At 38.5% G+C, this 19,068-nt stretch overlaps 1 non-coding gene across 1 annotated transcript; it reads left to right on the forward strand.

Moving 5' to 3' along the window:
• The first annotated feature begins 15,479 nt into the window (after window positions 1–15,479).
• Trnaq-uug (transfer RNA glutamine (anticodon UUG)) lies at window positions 15,480–15,551 on the forward strand. Its single transcript has one exon. It is a non-coding gene; the product is annotated as a tRNA-Gln (tRNA).
• The last annotated feature ends 3,517 nt before the right edge of the window (window positions 15,552–19,068 follow it).

A 19,068-nucleotide genomic window follows, 5' to 3' on the forward strand; every position in this document is an offset into this window, starting at 1 on the left:
AATACTCCGAAATGTTTGACTTGGCAGAAAACCAAGCGTCTGAAACTCTGATCACATGTTGAAAATTAAAAAAAAAAAATTAAAAGTTAGTTAGCGGGAATTGGTTGTGTATTATGTTCTTTCGCTTTACGACAATTTCGTGGTGTAAATTGCCGTGAAAAATATAATTTTATTTTCCTCGCAATCGAAGTGAAAAGCAGAGTGTACAACAAGGGCATAAATGTCCATTTTTACCCTCGTCTACTATTTTGGTCTTCGCTTCGCTCAGACCTAAAATTGCCTCGGGTAAAAATGGGTCACTTTATGCCCTTGTTGTACAATCTACTATTGTTACTTCTAAAAGTTCTTATAATGTATTTACTGAAGTACACAGTTGTAGTGTATAATTATTTTCCTTCGTATTTTCACGGAAACGTACGAACGAACGTGTCTTGCTATTGCAGTCAGTCTCGGTACAAAAAGTACTGAGGTTGACTGAAGTAGCATGACAAATACGAACGTTTCCGAGAAAATACGATGTAAAACATTATATGCACTACATTTGTAAAATGAGAATGTTACCGACAACTTGCTGTTGGCCTGAAAATAGTGAAAACGATAGAACAGGCAAAGTTGCACGGACACGGACACAATAGGAATAAATTAAAAAAAATCGGATAAGTGGGAGTCGGACTCGCCCACCGGGTTCCGTACTTTTTAGTATTTGTTGTCATAGCGGCAACTGGTGCCAGGTGACAGACAGACAGACGGACAGTGGAGTCTTAGTAATAGCGTCTCGTTTTTATACCCTTTGGGTACGAAGCCCTAAAAAAAAATAAGTATACCTACCTAATCAAGATTGCAAATTCATTGCCATCTTTTAGAACGAATCAACTGCTCCAAGGGAGATTTTCATTCATAAAGTGGGTATGCACTTATACAGCTCGCTGTACCTATAGTGATTATTTTAATCTATAAATTGTAAATACAGATGTCGATCACAATGAAAAAATCAACGATGATCGACTCTGGCCAACGTGGGACTCGAACCCACATCCTTGGATTGCGGTCCAATGCGTTACTCATTCCGCCAGTTGACCATCCGTCGATAATGTGGTACGTCCCGTCCCACAATAAAAAAAAGAAAAATATATTAACATTTAAAGGTGATTATTTTATATGGCCTATCTATCTCTTAAGTTTATTTGACTAGAATATTCGATAGAAGTGGTTTAGCTACACGTATGGGAACGAAGCATTTTATAGCTTATGGGGCGTACTAAGAAGCAGTTGCATACGACTATACGTGGACGATTCGACTCCAAATGCAAGTGGACGTTATGCAAGCACTAAATTTAATGGGCCGTTACGTTTACGAGAGGCCTATGGGCCACATTTGGGTGATTCTCATCCATCTTAAGGTAAGGCAAGTCAACAAATTGTCGTTTCACTCTTGCTTGACCACTCTCGTGGTTATCATTTCAACTAAGTATTTAAACTAATATGAAGTGTATTTCGCCAGATTTTTATAAATAAATGGTATGTTTGAAGAGCTCCTCATTCTGGGCCGAATAAACACGAAATCCCAATTTGGGACAAAAACAAAAGCTGTGAAATTACTCTTATTGTATAGGAAACTACCCATTCACCTAATTTTATCAAAATCTGACGAAAAAAACGAAAACAAAATTAAAATCGGTCCTGATAGAGTTTTCCAATGGTTTTTACGACCGGTGCGGAGTATTGGTGGCAGCTTCACAACTTTACAAGAACAACTTTTACGAGAAGCCTATATGATATGAGCCAGCTAGTGAAGTAGTTATCTCTAATCTTAAGATGCAGAATAACTCCCAAACGTCTATAGCGTATAATACGTAGCGTATAGCGTAGCGTATACAACGTCTATAGGAGTAGAAGGAAAGGAGACAGAGGAAAGGCTAGACCTTATTTGTAAGTATTTAAATTTCTCAACCCTTTCAGTCGCAGAATAACCCCGCGAACGTGTATAGCCGTTCGATAATTATCGCCGGTTCACGACGCCCGCGGGCGTCGTGCGCGACACGCCGCCGCTTAATGCCATGTAAATTTATTTTTATTTGTCGTGCGACGTAAAGTCCGCCATTACTGATATTGCTTTCGATTTGGTAGGCTGCCGGTTTTATTACGACGTGATGTATCTATCCGATGTATGTAAAATTTGAGATTATTCTTTAAAAAATAAAGTAGGTATTGGAATTGGAAATTCGTTAGAGAATAATGATAATTACGTAGGTAATAGTAGGCTTTGTGGCTTTGTACAGTTTTACCGAAGGTTTCGTGTTTTTAAAAAAAATTTTTTACTCGTAGGTAATACCTATTTAGAATACGCCCATTATTCAATTAAAAGTAGGTAAAGGTGTTTTTTGTGGTTTTACTTAGATTTTTTACGGACTCAAGCCGAGATTCGAAATTGCTACCTTTTTGGAAAACATTTTTTTAAAGCCAAAAGCACCTTTTTTGGTAGGTACCTACCAAATAAATATCTACTAAATTTGTTTGTAATCAATCACAAAGGCTTCCATTAAGGTTGAGGAAGTTTTCAGTAAAGTTTAAAAATGCTGCACATAGATATAACGTGCACATAAACAGGTACAAACACAATCAAACACAAAGCACACACAACACAGCCGTTACATACAAAACCATTAACACGGACCGATATCGCTTTAAAGCAGATACAATGGCTTTTAATCCCATTGTCACGAGCTTAGCCTGATTAATTAGTATAAAACGTCAGCCAAGGGAATATAAGCCTTATATATTGGAGATAAGGCACATGGGACGTTTTAGAGACTCCCCACAATGTAATTAACGTTAATCTTGAAGGGATATACGCAATAGGTTAGGTGTGCTTATATTTGAACAGGGCCACTTGCAACATTCACTAACCCCCGGGGTTAACCGGTTAAACCTGGAGTTACCATGGTTATCAGTACAATTTGACACTGGGTTAACGGTTCAACTGTTTAACCCCGGGTTAATCCTCCTCCTCAGTCGTTCACATTTGACAGAGTGGTCGTGGTTGTATGATGAGACGTATCTATCGTGGATAACGCAGCCCTCGCAATGCGCCTCCACTTGCCACGGTCTTCAGCGTTACGGGAACATTGGACTATGGTGGTTTGTGTCGCAGATTTTATCAGGTCTGTCCAGTGCGTATAGGTGACCGACCTAGTAACCGCTTGCCTTCCACTCGTCCCTGGACAACGAGACGTTCCATGGAGTTTTGGTTTCGTGTAACGTGCCCGAAGTATTTGAGGATTCGTATTTGAACAGTCGACGATAATTTACGGACAAACGTGGCGCCGGAAGCTCCGACCCGGCCCCGGCACGGTCTAGCGTGAGTCATCCTTAAATGCGGTAATTGAGGATGCGTGAACACGCGTTACTAAATTGTACCTACACCTTTTTTTCATCGGTAAAGCGTGATTTTAACTCGGGCCTGGCTCCGTAGGTACCGTAAAACGCACAGACACAATTTTCAACTTCAAGGATGATTTTCGCCAATAAATCAAATGATAATAGTAAAAAATTTGATATCATTTTGTGAGTCTTGGTTAGTTCTTCAATTTTGCATTTGTGATATCAATTTTTACCCACCCAATTCAGAGAAAATTAAAGAAAACTACCTATTTTCGCCATATTCTTAAAACGGGGTCGATAGACACAAGAAAGGGGTGAATATAAAAATTAAGTTTTAGTAGTCATAGGCATCGAATTTGGTCATTATTATGTTGATACGTTATTGGCAAATAGTAAATATATCTGTTAAACAGTTATTTGATACATAATAGTTTTTTCGTGTCTTTTAACCCCTAAGGCGTGTTTTTTCACCCCTTTGTGGTATCTAATCACCCCCTATGGCGTAACTAATCACCCCATATGCGTGTCCACTGACCCCTTTATCATGTAAAATTGCTTGTTGATAGCTTTTTGTAAGAAAATGCTTCATTATAGAGAAAATTGGTGATATTATTTATTATTTAGGTACTACAGATACTATATTACCGGGTTAGCTAATTTTTACTTTGTTAATGTCACTACATTTACCGCTAGACCAAAGTTCAGACAGGCTTCATTTCTTACCTCGGTGAAGCCTTACTTTAGAGTTAAAAAAATCTAACTTTTAGGCAGTTTGATTAAGTTATTTTGGTATCAAAGTAGAGATAAATAGTTTACTATATATGTATTCCAAAAACTCTGAGTTTAGAGTTGTACGTACTTAAATATAACAACTTGAAAGAAAAACTTCAAAATGTCTCTATTCACCCCGCGATTTCTGTTGACCCCGTTTTACGGTACCAGCAATTTTTACAATGTTTTAATTTTTGAAGTGAAAACTTCTTTAGCGGCGCTGTGCACTTTTTGTGATGGGGGAAAAAATTTAAACTCGTAACAGGTGTCACGTGACCGTAAAATTCGTAAGACGTAAGACGGATACGTGACCATCAGGTCAAACTCAATGACATTGACAAGAAAAACTCAATGACATTGTAACAGTTTTTCGATCACGAAAAACTGTTACAATGTCATTGAGTTTTTCTTTATTGATTTAAATGCCATCTAGTGAGTTTCCCTCTAACTGTACTAATATAACTCGAGTACTAACAGCGATGTGCTTAGGGGTTCCAAGTAATGCGACGAAATAACGCTAGATGGCGTCAACCTCAATTATACATAGTGCTGCAGACATTTTGCACTAGATGGCGCTGTTATTAATATTTTGACGTAAGACGTAAGACGCTTTGTAAGACGGACACGTGACCTGATCGAAAAACTGTTACAATGTCATTGAGTTTTCACTTCTGCCGGCACGCCCGGAGTGGAACCCCTTGTTTTTTTTTCATTAAAAAACCGATTCTTCACCTGATTTAATTATTTGCTGCTATGCCGTATATTTATGTTTATTATCAATATCATACAGAGTTTGAAGGTTTTATAACTGACACCCGGTTTCTAAGTTTGAAAGGAACTCTACCTACATGTAATGAGATGGAATGATCTTAATTAAAACACCAAAAAACAAGTTTTTCATCTACCCTTCTTAATTTTTAAATTAGTGTAATTACTATTGACTATTTGAGCGAAAATATAAATTTTTTGATAATATTCGTCAGTCCGTTTTGAATGACAGAAAACTGATAAATAGGAGACTGATCGTGTAACCTCTTTGTATCATTCTCGCGTCAGCCACCGTCCATGCAACAATGGAATGATGGACTGAACTGACGCCAGAATTAGCGTGTAACCGATGTCTTACAGGGTGGCTAAAAAATAAATGCATTCCCGTTGCCAGGGAGGTTTTGGGATTATACTGAGCAACTTTTACTATGGTCAAACGGTTAATTTTACTTATTTTACTTAAGAGATGTGGCTGATGCTGCTTGTCGTTGTTTACGCCGCATTGCTCTCCGCGAAAGAACTGGTTAGTAATTTGGTTACTGTGCTTGTTGCTTTAACCTTTTCGCCACCATTGACTTGATATAAAGACAGTACATTTCGATTTCGTGCCCCACACGACTGATTATTATGTTATACGGGTAGTGTACGTGCAATTTTTGACATGGCATTGATGCCACTTAATAAAATCCCAGGTAGAACATTATCCAGGAAATTTAAAAGTAGCGGACGATAATGGATTTTAATACAATTATTACTCGTGGGTGTAAATTACACTGCTTGAACTCTGATCTTTTGGATTGTACAAACCCTCATCAGAAAATGCCTCTCTTTCCGTCCCTCGGCAATATTTTTTTTTCATCTTACGGGTATTTCTTTAATTAGAGTGTTAAGTCTGTTGGTTACGTCCATTTCGACCGACCGATTATAAACCGCAATGTAATGAAACTCGCATGCGAGTTTTCGCATCGTCTATTAATTACATTTATAACTACTTTGACTTTGATTTAATTATAGATATACTACACTGACTTTGAGCATCCAAACATTATACGTACTGGAGTATGTGACCATGACAGCCCAAAGATACAGCCGTCAGGATCCCATCCACTACTTAAACTTTCGGTTAAAAACCTTAACTGTCTTTGGGAACGACATTACGGTGAGTTGACTTTAAAATTTATTTGTTGGTAAAACCTATGGAGGGTAGAGGCATAGAGAAATATAGTAAGAAAATAATAATCGTTTTGGTACTAAAACTGATGTATGGAGTGAACACTCTATGTATGTTTTTTGTCTATGGGTAGAGGTAAGGAGAAAACTCTTTTATGGGAGAATATTTGCAATAAGTGTCCAGCAGTCATCTATAAATAACAGTTCCAAATCTCTCCAGAGTAGCGCTAGAGTAGCTAAGAACGTAGCCATTATAATATTTTTCAAACACGAAGGGTAGGATGACACCTGTCATCTCCATATAATTTATAACCTAACAACGCCAAATCTCGCAATATTGTATTGAAATGACAGACGTGTCATCCTACCATTCGAGTTTGAAAAATATTTTATTGACGGAGTGATGTGCGCTGTCAGTGATTTGAAATTTTTTATCAAATATTCTAGGTATTGTGGCGCCATCGCCATCTATTTATTCTTCGTGCGCGAGTTCTACTCGCACTTGGCCGGTTTTTATTTATTTATGTTTCTTTACAGATGAACGTTAATGTCTACGAGTTCCTGAGCAATGAGTATCGCCCTGGTATGTTCCAAATGCATTTCCGGATTTGCGATTTTTTTTCAGAGCCCAAATATGACTTCATAAAGCCATTTGTCAAGAATTTTTTTAACGCCTCATCATGTCCTTTTCCAAAGGTAAGGGATTCCGGTCCGATGAGGTATAGAGTCGGACCAAAAAAAGTCTGCAGCGGATTTGATAGCCCACGCCGTGCAAGTGTCATTTATACGTCATAATTTCATCACCAAGGAGGAGTTTTGGCCGAAGGGTGTCAAGTTCCGGCGGTTCCGCGGCCGGCTCCCTGACACTGCGGGGTTGCGAACTGCATCGCAGCCGTAATTGTGTGTTTTTAGTTTTAAGATATATTTGGTAATAATATGTATGCTAGTTTTAAGGTATTTATCTATGGGCCAATAGTTGAAAATAAATGTTTTCATTCATTTCATTCATAGAAGTTTGACGTTTAAAATAACACTTGCACTGCGTGGGCTATCAAATCCGCTGCAGACTATTCTTGGTCTGACTCTATCTTCAATATTATGTAATAAAATGTAGGCCGCGTTACCACTATGCCGTAAAGGGGCCCACAGATACCAGTTCGCCGGACGATATCAGCCTGTCAGTTGTTCGGAACTGTCACCTTTTGCGTTTAACTGACAGGCTGATATCGTCCGGCGAACTGGTAATCTGTGGGCCCTTTAAGGACAAATAGTCGTCAGTAAATATACAAGGTAGGTACGATAGGATGATTACCATTATATATGTGAACACCTCCATTTAAAAGTACAGTACGGATATGATGGTCGTTTTTGTCCATGTGACAGCGTGATAAAACGGTGTCCGTCACTTTCTATCTCACGGAATTAAAAAGTGACAGTTATTTTATCACGTGGATAAAGCGATCCATAATACGGCTGCTGGCTAGATACGCACGATTATATATTACGACATATTGGAACGCGGCCTTAGGGTCGGTTCCACCAAACCGTTAGTCATCGAAAATTTTGTTCAAAATTTTCTCATCGAAAAAGCGTTCGCAATTTTTTATCAATACCACTAGACATTTCCACAAATGAGACGAATCTAAGGTGGGTGCAGTGGAAAAATAACTAATAAATGGTAAAAACTGAAGCCGCTTAGTACCGTAAAACGGGGTGAGTAGGTTTCGCGGGGAGAGGTGGGTTATGAATAGGGAGAGAAGATTTGAGAGGGGGGTGAGAAGGGATTTTAAGGCTACTGCTACAAAAATAATATATTCCAATTTAAAATGGAGCTATAGTAATACGCATAATAAAAAAAAATCGATCCAACAATCTTCCAAAATCACCTTTGTATGAAAACCCCTCTCACCCCAAATACGAGGCACTACGGGGTGAGGTGGGTTTTCCTCTTTATCGTCAAAGTTATGAAATGGAACTACCCTAAATAAAATAAAAACTAAAATACAAACGTCCGGAACACTTATTATATACACCATTCAGTTTTCATATGTAAAAATAAGATGTTATCAAGGTTTGAATTTCAGTTTTGACCCTACTCACCCCATTTTACGGTATTTGGATTTTTTTAATGCCCAAGCCATGGGGGTTTGCGAGATTTGCAGCTCACAGAGTCACTAGTATCTAGTATATTACGATCAATAGAATGTTAGAAAACAATATTTGCTCCACTTATTTTCGAAGGCGCACAACGACAAAGCAGCCAAAGCAGGCCAATTCGAACGTACATACACTGATATCAGAATTACATAGTTAAATGATTGTGTATTTCGCTCGTACTAGTCCGTTCATGTATGGGCGCGGGCGAGACGCACGATAATTAAGTAACATGAGTCAAATAACATTCTGATGTCAGTGTACGCAGAGAATAAATAATAGTACTAGGTACAGAAGACTCACTCTCTAACAAAACGCGTCTGTTAAGATCAGCACAGATATGGCCGCTAGGTGGCGACAGCGCCACGCGCGGCTTATGGCAAACCCCAAAATTGGGCTCGAACGGATGTACTTTTAGCTACCTGTAGCAAAGCGACGAAATCGCGGAGTGAGCCACGCCTGGTGTACGTTCGAATTGGATGAAGATCTAAAGACATCTCGGTGAGTTTGCTCTAAACTTTTCTTCAGGATTAAATATTACGTCTAGATATGATATGGATTAGATATATCGGTGTCAAGAGTGACGTTTTTGTTTGAAGAAACGTCACTTTTGACACTAACATGTCTAATCCATAACGTATTCAGACGTAATATTTGACGAATTTTAAAGTTCGATCGAATTCAATCCCTTACCCGACTACGTCGAAGCAAAAGTAGGGTTTTGATTTCGACCTGTGTGTGCTTAAAATTAATATCATCTTGATCAAATCTCAGTGATGTATTGAAAATAATAATCGTACGCTGTTTATTTCTTGAAGTTGTGAAATAGGAAGAGTTTGGTCGCTCTTTGGCAAGAGAAGAATAACTGCCGTACTTATTCGAACTTCAAGATATTCACAAGAGACGACACGTACTAGATCCATTCTAGATACTTTATAGTTTAGATATCAACTAGTTCTCTTTTGCAGCGCAATTCGGGCAACCAATGTCACTTTTACGTTAGATAGAGTAAGATATCTATTAGATGTGAATTGGATCTCTAAGTCATATCCTATGGAAATCGTTCAACAGTATCTCCAGAATCGCGCAAATGTCAAATTTGACAGGTTAGATCTTAAACATATCGTTATCGTATCTTGGTGATGTCTAAAAGATGTCTAATAGATGTCTACATATTTCAAAATCCGAATCGAGCCCTAGGTAGGCACTATTTTCAGAAAGATATTGGAATCTGAGAGCCTACCACGAACCACGTTCGACGTGTTGCCTCTCTGATCGCACTTGTAGATTCGTACGTAAGTGTGACAGGGAGGTTATTCCCTTTTCTTCCTCTATTTTGTCTTGTCATATGCGATCAGAAAAATAGCACACTATGACACGAGTATGTTTGTCCCAATCAATCGCAACTAAAATCCAAAAAAATTTACAATATTTTTTTTCATAAAATATTTTTTACTTGAAATGTGAGCAGGCAATCTGAATACTCGCAAGTCAATGAGTTCAATTTAATTCAACTAATAAAATTAATGGAAATACTCTTAAGGATGACTCGCGCTAGAACGGTTCGGGCCCGGGACGAGGCTTCCGACACTTCTTTTTTTATGATAGGTGATCGGTGATGACGTGATGCTTCTATAGAAAACTGAAGTGTCGGGCGTCCCGGCCTGGGCCCGGACCGTTGCAGCGTGAGTCACCCTTAATAGTAGGTAAAGACCAAATAATGGAAACGTGCCTTTCACATTGCGAATAAGTTGGATGCTCACAAACTCAATTCTTTCCTCAAATGAAGATACACTCCCTAATTGATGAACTAAAGTTCGCGTGCCGAGCGCCATCTAGCGAACTAACCAAGATTTACCGAGCGCGGGAGATTCCTTACACTACCAACATACATTCTGCGATCTATCATACCTTTTGTAAATAGACTTAAGGATTATTCTCGCGTAATTGTGGGTAGGGGTAGGTTTGTGACGCTGTGCTGAGTTGCCACATTGATTTGTTGCTGGCAACTTTTATTGCCAATTAAAAACCGGTTACGTTTAAATAATTAGAGTTCGATGGGGGTTCAATAATTGCCGATGCTATTGACGTCACGCGAAGCACAAGTTTATGTTGTTTGTTGAACATGAGGTTAATATGGGGATATCAGTTCTACATTGTTCAAGTTGTATACGTACTCTAGTTTGGCTAGACTCTCAACCACCATAAGTTTAGAACAAACTGTTGTGGTTATCTTTAACAGCCTATACCTATATCTATCATTAAATATGTGTAAGTATAAAACGTAGGAAGTTCATTTTTAATTTCATTTTTGATACAAGCTTTTATTGCTGACCGTATTGTCAGTTATGTAACAAACCCAAACATCCTGTGTCCATCATCAGATCAACTCGATGGAACCATAATATTCCATTGTCATCCAACACCCAACACCCAACACCCAACTTACATTTAGGTACCTACCGTAAAATACTGAGGTTTGAACTTCGGATTTGTCCCAACTCACCCCATTTTACGGTATGTGAAGTCAAACTTCTATGAAATTATGACGTTTAAATAACACTTGCGCAGTCTAGGCTATCACAATCGCTGCCAACTTAGCAAGATGTAAGTTACATCATGTAACTCTAATTTTTAATCCCCACTTGTCTGATTGAGGACTTATAGTAATTTAATAACAAGAAGTAAACTTTTATCATTAAAAACCCCCCAAAAAAGTAAAAATACTCTAAGTATTGGCTCTAAGGGGCAAGCTAAATAACTTGAGTGAGCGTTGAATAGACTCCGCACCCCTCAGCTAAATCACACGCGGACAAGACCCCAGGGGCAGTGGGTAATTGTTGCCATGCGTATCAATTTTCACCCAATGAGGGTAATCGCGTTAATTCCTTATTGGGGCTGGCAACTTTGCCTGCTTAATTAAGTTTTTGTAAAAGTAATGGTTGCGTAGGCAAGTGCCTGAAAATGAGAAATTAAACTAGTGGCTCTGTGAGCTGTAGACCTCGCGAGCAGAGCTTTAAATAACATGGTGCTAATAGCTTTAAATATAGTAAATTAAAAAAAAAACAATACGGAATTTATGTGTAAAAAAATACAAAAAGTTATAATATCCCAGCATACAATTACTGGGGATCGAACCCAGACCCTCTGTGCAAACAGAAAAAGCGAACGTTTACAAACTGAACCAAATAGTTCTTGGATGGGTTGACGAAATTTAGCTACTCCTTCTCAAATTAAAATTAGTTAAAATTAAATATCTCAATACCTCCGAAACCAGCGAAATAAATTTTCTGAATTTTTGGCCATTTAATCTATAAACATATCTCAAAAAGAAAACACTCGTATGGCACCGATACCACTATTTGTTTAGGCGCAAGCTATCACGACTCCGCCATTTTAAAAAAATTCAAAAAACCGGACGGACAAAAAAAATATATTTAGACATAGAATCCAGTCACAAAATTTCACGAGTTTCGGTTAAGAATTGCGACCTGTAGAGGAGAACATCCGGACATACAAAAGCAAAATGCTCCAGTCGAAACGTAGACCTTCGCTACGCTCCGGTCAATAAAATGGAACTAAAAATATTCCATACTAAATTGCCATGTAAAATTTTACGTCAAAAATGTGACAGTAACGTAGAAAGTGGCGCCCGCAATAATTTTCTACAAATTATACAGTGTCCTTAAATTTCATAGTAGGCACCTATACCTACTCTGCAATGTACTTACTTGTTAATATAACATTTACTTTCGGGTTTTGAACACATATTGCGTCGCAACTTGCGTTGAAACATCGGAAATAAAGGTATCACTGCCGTATTCGAACTTCAAGATATTCACAAGAGACGACACGTACTAGATCCATTCTAGATACGTTATAGTTTAAATATCAACTAGTTCTCTTTTGCAGCGCAATTCGGGCAACCAATGTCACTTTTACGTTAGATAGAATAAGATATCTATTAGATGTGAATTAGATCTCTAAGTCATATCCTGTGGAAATCGTTCAACAGTATATCCAGAATAGCGCAAATGTCAAATTTGACAGGTTAGATCTTAAACATATCGTTATCGTATCTTGGTGATGTCTAAAAGATGTCTAATAAATGTCTATTTCTAAATCCGAATCGGGCCCTCAGTATAAATTCGCGATAGACCCGGTCAAAATATGTTTTAATACTTACATATACCAATTCCGAAACTTTTCAGTCTTGTGAACCATTATATAATTATTATAAATGTAACCTTTATCTTTTAGAATTACAGTGTGGTCATCTCATCAGGAATCGCATCATGGTGGTTTATCAACAAATGCCAATAAAAAAGAAATAATGCTCAAATTTAAACTGTTGTCAGACTCTAACATTAAATAATTTTACGGTTTAGACCTTTAGACTCACTTGTCGAAAGAAGACCTACGCTCTCCGAAACATGTCGCGCGAGTGACTTAAAACAAGTGAGGTCACTGTGGGTAAGTCCGTCTACAAGACAAGTCCGTCAACACGTTATAACTTTTGAATTTGAAGGCGTATGCGACTTTGGAGTCCAGTCGATTAACCAGTTTGTCGCGCTAGTTCCGTCTCTGTAAAACAGATGGCGCTGTGACAACCAACTTCAGAGCAATCCGCCTCAATAAGTCATTTCGCGTTTTGAACTCGAAGTCATAGTGCGACAGCCGTTCGAAAAAAAAATTGTTAAAAATAGTTTTTGAAAAGATTGTACATTAGAAAGTTACTACATAAGAACCAGCTGTCTTTATTCTATTTTTAAAATATTAGAAATTAGCTTAGTTTTGTAATTATACGTTCCACAATTTATTATATTAAAATTTGACTAAGTTGGAAAGTCCGTCTATTATGTTCAAGGCAAGTCCGTCATATGCCGGAATTTCGTTAAATCAGAGATTACCAACGGTTTTTGCGATTTTAATATTATAACGATTTGATAAGGTATCAAAAAATCCTCCAGACTGTGCGCATGATGTTACTTTATTAAATTTTGATCTCAGTATATTAAAAGAAACGATTAAAATTCATTTTAAAATTACTATTGATCTTTTATGTCGGAAATAAAAAAAAAATTATGTTTAATTATTTGCAAAAAAGGTTTACCACCGCATTTTGGTAGTATATGCCGGCCGGACTTGCCTTTGTTTTAGAAAAATGGTGTTTATTTCGAATCTGAACCGTATATTAACAAGTTTAAAATACACTTTTCATTGTCTTGATCCGTTCTTTTTAGGAATTTGACTACGAACATATACGCACCCATATATTGGCTGATATCATAACTAGACGGACTTCCCTTAAACTGCACGGGAAGTCCGTCTACTCGCCGAATTTTAAAAAATGCCATTGTTTTTGCTTAATTTGTGCTTGAAATGATCTGTCACTAAGGCTAAACTATTAATTATTAAATTCTTCATCGTATGCGATTACAAGCAGTGACATAGGTGAATAATTAACGGAACTAGATCACTCCAAAGTCAAAAAAAAATAAAGTATCCGGACTTTGCCACATTGACCTTGAGTCTAAACCGTAAAATTATTCAAAATAATAATGCTCTTAGGGTTTTCACTCAAGTTTTGTAAGGTTGATTTGGTAAGATTGGATAGAGAAAACACATCTTACAAATATATATCTCACGTTTCATTTTAATAAAATACCCTATACACAGCATAAGGTAAACCACAGTATAAACCTACACTACAGCGACACCCTCTGTCCCGTTTTATGTCAGCCATCCAATACCTATCACGGACCGTCCTGAATTTTGCATAAGGAAAATATGGCAAAAACGCCTCTGAATATAAAGTAAGCAAAGAATGATTGATTCTATATAGCGAGTGAGATGTCACATAAAATATTGATGTCGCATCATAAAGGGTTCCTTTAGTGTCCGAAGTGCGGGGGCTTTTTGGAAATTAGTGGTATCTGGTTACGGTCAAGACGGTTGATAAGATTAGATTGTTTTGCTCTCAAATGGAATAAGTAAAATCAAAAAGAAAACTGTAATTAAACACATTAACAAAAGACCGTTCAGTGAGCAAGGGTGTCCGATACGCCAAAATACATAGTAGGTACGTCGAAACCAGGGGCCCATTTCTGGAGCGGAGTGTGTTGTCATGGAGACTCATATGATTCGACAGTTTGCGGACTAATAGTACTTTAATACCGTTCGAGAAACAAGGCCCAGGATTAATATCAGATGACAATGAATTTTAGGCCTTGTAGTTTTTTCATGCCTTGGCTGTATACCTAAATTCACTGCACATAATCAAATAAAAGTTAGGATACCTACCTAATTAAAGTCAATTTTAATACCGTTGCCACACTTAGGTATAACAAGTGGTGGTTTCCTAAAGAAAAGCTTTTAAAAAAAATGCGACTAACAATAAATCGATTACACATTCTGTCGATTATTGTCGAATAGTAAGATTGCAATTGTTTTTATGAGGTGACACTATGCCATATGTATTTTCTCAAAAATGGACGGCAAAGTCGACTTTGCCGTTTAAAAAATAGGTTGCGAAGCGCGTAGTTTATGGTCAGTCGAAAATTGAAAAGTTAAAAACATTGCAGTCTCGATTGTGGGACTGCAATGTTGCATACAAATTCCATTATTTGTCGAGTTCCAAACTTTTTAAAAGTTGAAATGGCCATATCAAATGAAGGCACAGGCCCATTAAACAGCCAAACAGATGATTAGTACCGCGACTATTTAGCTGTCTCAAATAGGTTGGCGTATTTTCGGCAGAAAAATACACTTCTCTTTTTTTATTAAAAATATAAAAAGGCGGCAAAGCTAATTTTTCAATTGTTTCTACTTTTTTCTGTGAAAATATATACGTAAGAAAGTTGCTTTTGTAAAATATTTCTATGATATTTATATTTCTTGCACCATTTTTGAGAAAAGCACTATATATGACTCGGCTGGAAGGCTACTTGCTGGCTTCGGATTCAATTAAACGGACTCCCAAGGTCGTCCGTTTAAAACGAATCCTCAGCCTGCAAGTAGCTACTTCCGAGCCTCGACAATAATGTACTATTACTAACTTATAATAAAATATGGTTACCTACGTGCATTATGTCTAAATTGTAACTGATGGTCACTGAACAAGAACAATAATAGGTAAATTCTTTATTTGTTCAACTGATCTGTTATTTCATGTCTTTGCGTTTTCTACTATCATTTTCTTTCAGATCTTTGGTTATTTGGATTGTTAATCAACCGGTTCCATGGTGTAATGGTTAGCACTCTGGACCTTGAATCCAGCGATCCGAGTTCAAATCTCGGTGGAACCTGCTTTTTACACGACTGCCCAAAAAAAGAGTGTATTGTTTTCAGCGTTCATGTTTTTTTATACTGCTTCAGTCTTGAAACTTTGAATATCTTCAAATAGGTTTTGCAAGATTTATAAAATCAGTGATTTTTAACTTGTTAGCAATTTAAATGTTTTCTAAGCTTTAGAAGCTTAATCTTACAATTAGTTAAGTTCATTTTTCGAAAGTAGATTCTGATTTTGGTAAAACTACATCTTCAGGCCCGCCCTAGGGTTGTTCCATTGACCAAGCCTCTCTGCATATTTGCGGAACGCACCTTGATCCTCAGGAGTGTCATGCTGGAATTATGTGGAATTATCCACTATCCTTCTAAAGACATCTTTACTAAGCTCTGGTTTCGGTGAAACCACATCTCTCGCCCAACCCTAGGCTTGTCCCATTGACCAAACCTCTTTGCATATTTGCGGCACGCACCTCGATTCTCAGGAGTGTTATGCTGGAATTATGTAGAATTATCCACTATCCTTCTAAAGACACTTTACTACGTTCTGGTTTCGGTCAAACCATAATTCTAGCCCAACTCTAGGGTTCTCCCATTGACCAAGCCTCTCTGCATATTTGCGGCACGCACCTTGATTCTCAGGAGTGTTATGCCGGAATTATGTGGAATTTGGAATTGAATTTCTGTTGATCGTTTCCCGTATTTGAGTTGTGTGCGTTTACGTCTGCGGTTTTATGTCGCATGCATTTGTTAGTTATTTATTTAGAAAAATATATTTTACCAACAAAAATACATCAGCTACAACAAGGTAGGTAGGATGACTGCTATAGTTCTTGAAGTAATTGGCCACTCCTAACCAATTAATCAGAAAGAAACAAGCAAATAGAAGTCTTATGTGGCGAGAGTGGCCAATTTCTATGTAGTGGCCAATAACGATAGTAGTCCGTTAGTTTAAAAGATAGAAAAAATAATATGATGTTTTGTGCATTTTTCTATTTACAGCGATACAAGTGGCGATGCAAAGACGACAGCAAGAATTTAAAATAAATTAATTAAAAATTAAAAAACACGACTGCGAAAAAGCGAACTGAAAAGACAAAAATAATTTTTAGTTGTGTTAGTTACTCAACTTAATGAATGTAAAAAATTATTAGAATATGAGTGTTTAGTGAAGGTTATAAACAACAAACGCAAAAGTTTTATGCTCATTTAGGATCGTGACTGTACCTGTGTATTTTATTTCAATTGCAGTCGGGGACCTTGATGTATTGACATTTTCCCATTTAAAAGGTCCCCGACTGCAATTGAAATAAAATACACAGGTACAGTCACGATCCTAAATGAGCATAAAACTTTTGCGTTTGTTGTTTATAACCTTCACTAAACACTCATATTCTAATAATTTTTTACATTCATTAAGTTGAGTAACTAACACAACTAAAAATTATTTTTGTCTTTTCAGTTCGCTTTTTCGCAGTCGTGTTTTTTAATTTTTAATTAATTTATTTTATTTTATACTTTTTAGAATTTTTACATTCATTAAGTTGAGTAACTAACACAACTAAAAAATATTTTTATCTTTTCAGTTCGCTTTTTCGCAGTCGTATTTTTTAATTTTTTATTTATTTAATTAATTTTGGGGTCATGATTTCGTTAATAATCATTTGAAGTCACTTTATATTACTTTTACGAGGGCGTCCTCAGTACAGAAAGGCACGCAGAGCGCCGCATATATCGGGCTACGCCCGACTACTTTGGAACGCGTACAGTGCGCCACGAACGTCGGGCTACGCCCGACGCTTTGAGCAAGAGGGCACTGAAGGCGTCTTGGTAAGGGTACAGCGTGTCACGTATGTGGGCCTACGCCCGACACTTAGTATGAGAGAGTCAAAGGCGCCTGGCTTTGGACCGAGTGCAGCGCGCCACGTACGTCGGGCTACATCCCACTCTTTTACCATTAGGGCGCCGAAGGCGCCCGGCTTTAGAACGCGTACAACGCGCCTCGTACACGCCCGACGCTTTGAGTAAGAGGGCGCCGAAGGCGCCCGGCTTTGGTAAGCGTACAGCGTGTCACGTACGTCGGGCTACGCCCGACACTTTTAGTATGAGAATGTTGAGGGGACTGGCTTTGGACCGCGTGCAGCGCGCCACGTACGTCGGGCTACGCCCGACGCTTTGAGTATGAGGCCGGCTTTGGTAATCATACAGCGTGTCACGCTACGCCCGATACTTTTAATATGAGAGAGTCGAAGGCGCCTGGCTTTGGACCGCTTGCAGCGCGCCACGTACATCGGGCTACGCCAGAACCTTTAAGTGTGAGGGCGCCGAAGGCGCCCGGCTTTGGTATGCGTACAGCGTGTCACGTACGTCGGACTACGCCCGACGCTTTGAGCAAGAGGGCACTGAAAGCGTCTTGGTAAGGGTACAGCGTGTCACGTATGTGGGCCTACGCCCGACACTTAGTATGAGAGAGTCGAAGGCGCCTGGCTTTGGACCGAGTGCAGCGCGCCACGTACGTCGGGCTACATCCGACTCTTTTACCATTAGGGCGCCGAAGGCGCCCGGCTTTAGAACGCGTATAACGCGCCTCGAACACGCCCGACGCTTTGAGTAAGAGGGCGCCTTCGGCGCCCGACACTTTTAGTATGAGAAAGTAGAAGTCGCCTGGCCTTGGACCGCGCGCAGCGCGCCACGTACGTTGGGCTACGCCCGACTCTTTTAGTATGAGGGCGCCGAAGGCGCCCGGCTTTGGAACGCGTACAGCGCGCCACGTATGTCGGGCTACGGCCGATGCTTTGAGTATGAGGGCGCCAAAGGCGCCCGGCTTTGGTAAGCGTATAGCGTGTCACGTACGTCGGGCTACGCCTGACCCTTTTAGTGTGGGGGCGTCTTTGGCGCCTGGCTTTGGGCCGAGTGCATATACTTGGACAAGTTGCAGGAAGCGCACATCTTTCTTACGCTCTGAGCCGTAGGCCCTACGTGGAGCTCACCCTTCGGCCTTAAAAAAAAATGTCATCATCATCATAAATGTTAAAATTAAATCAAACCATACGGTTATAATGATACTTTCACGATTTGTTCTGCCAAAGTCGGTGCAGAGTTAGCTTAGACGGACTCTGTATCGTATCGATTAATAAATAGAAGTTATATTTTAAACTTTTCGATTCCATAAGCGCAATTACGAACATGTTTTAAAAACTATGAGTAGTATGTACCTACCTAATATAATATAATTATATTTTTTTATGATCAGCGGTCAAACCCTTTCCTTTTATTTTAATAAGTATCCCATTCAATAATAATATTTGGTTTTATGAGATTAGCTTCTCTTAACATATTTTGTCAATTCTTACTTTCTCAAAATGAAACTTAAACCCACATGTTGCATATATATTATCAATCGGCTTTCACAGCCCTTCATTTTGATACCCTACTCGATAGGTTTGCACGATATTTTTTTCTAAAGGTTGCGTAATATGGCGTATTAAGTCCGCCATATTGTTTTTATAATGACGTCACATAGCCTATGTTACCCGG

This window comes from Cydia splendana, chromosome 5 (genome assembly GCF_910591565.1).
Source record: "Cydia splendana chromosome 5, ilCydSple1.2, whole genome shotgun sequence".
NCBI classification, from domain to species: Eukaryota; Metazoa; Arthropoda; class Insecta; order Lepidoptera; family Tortricidae; genus Cydia; species Cydia splendana.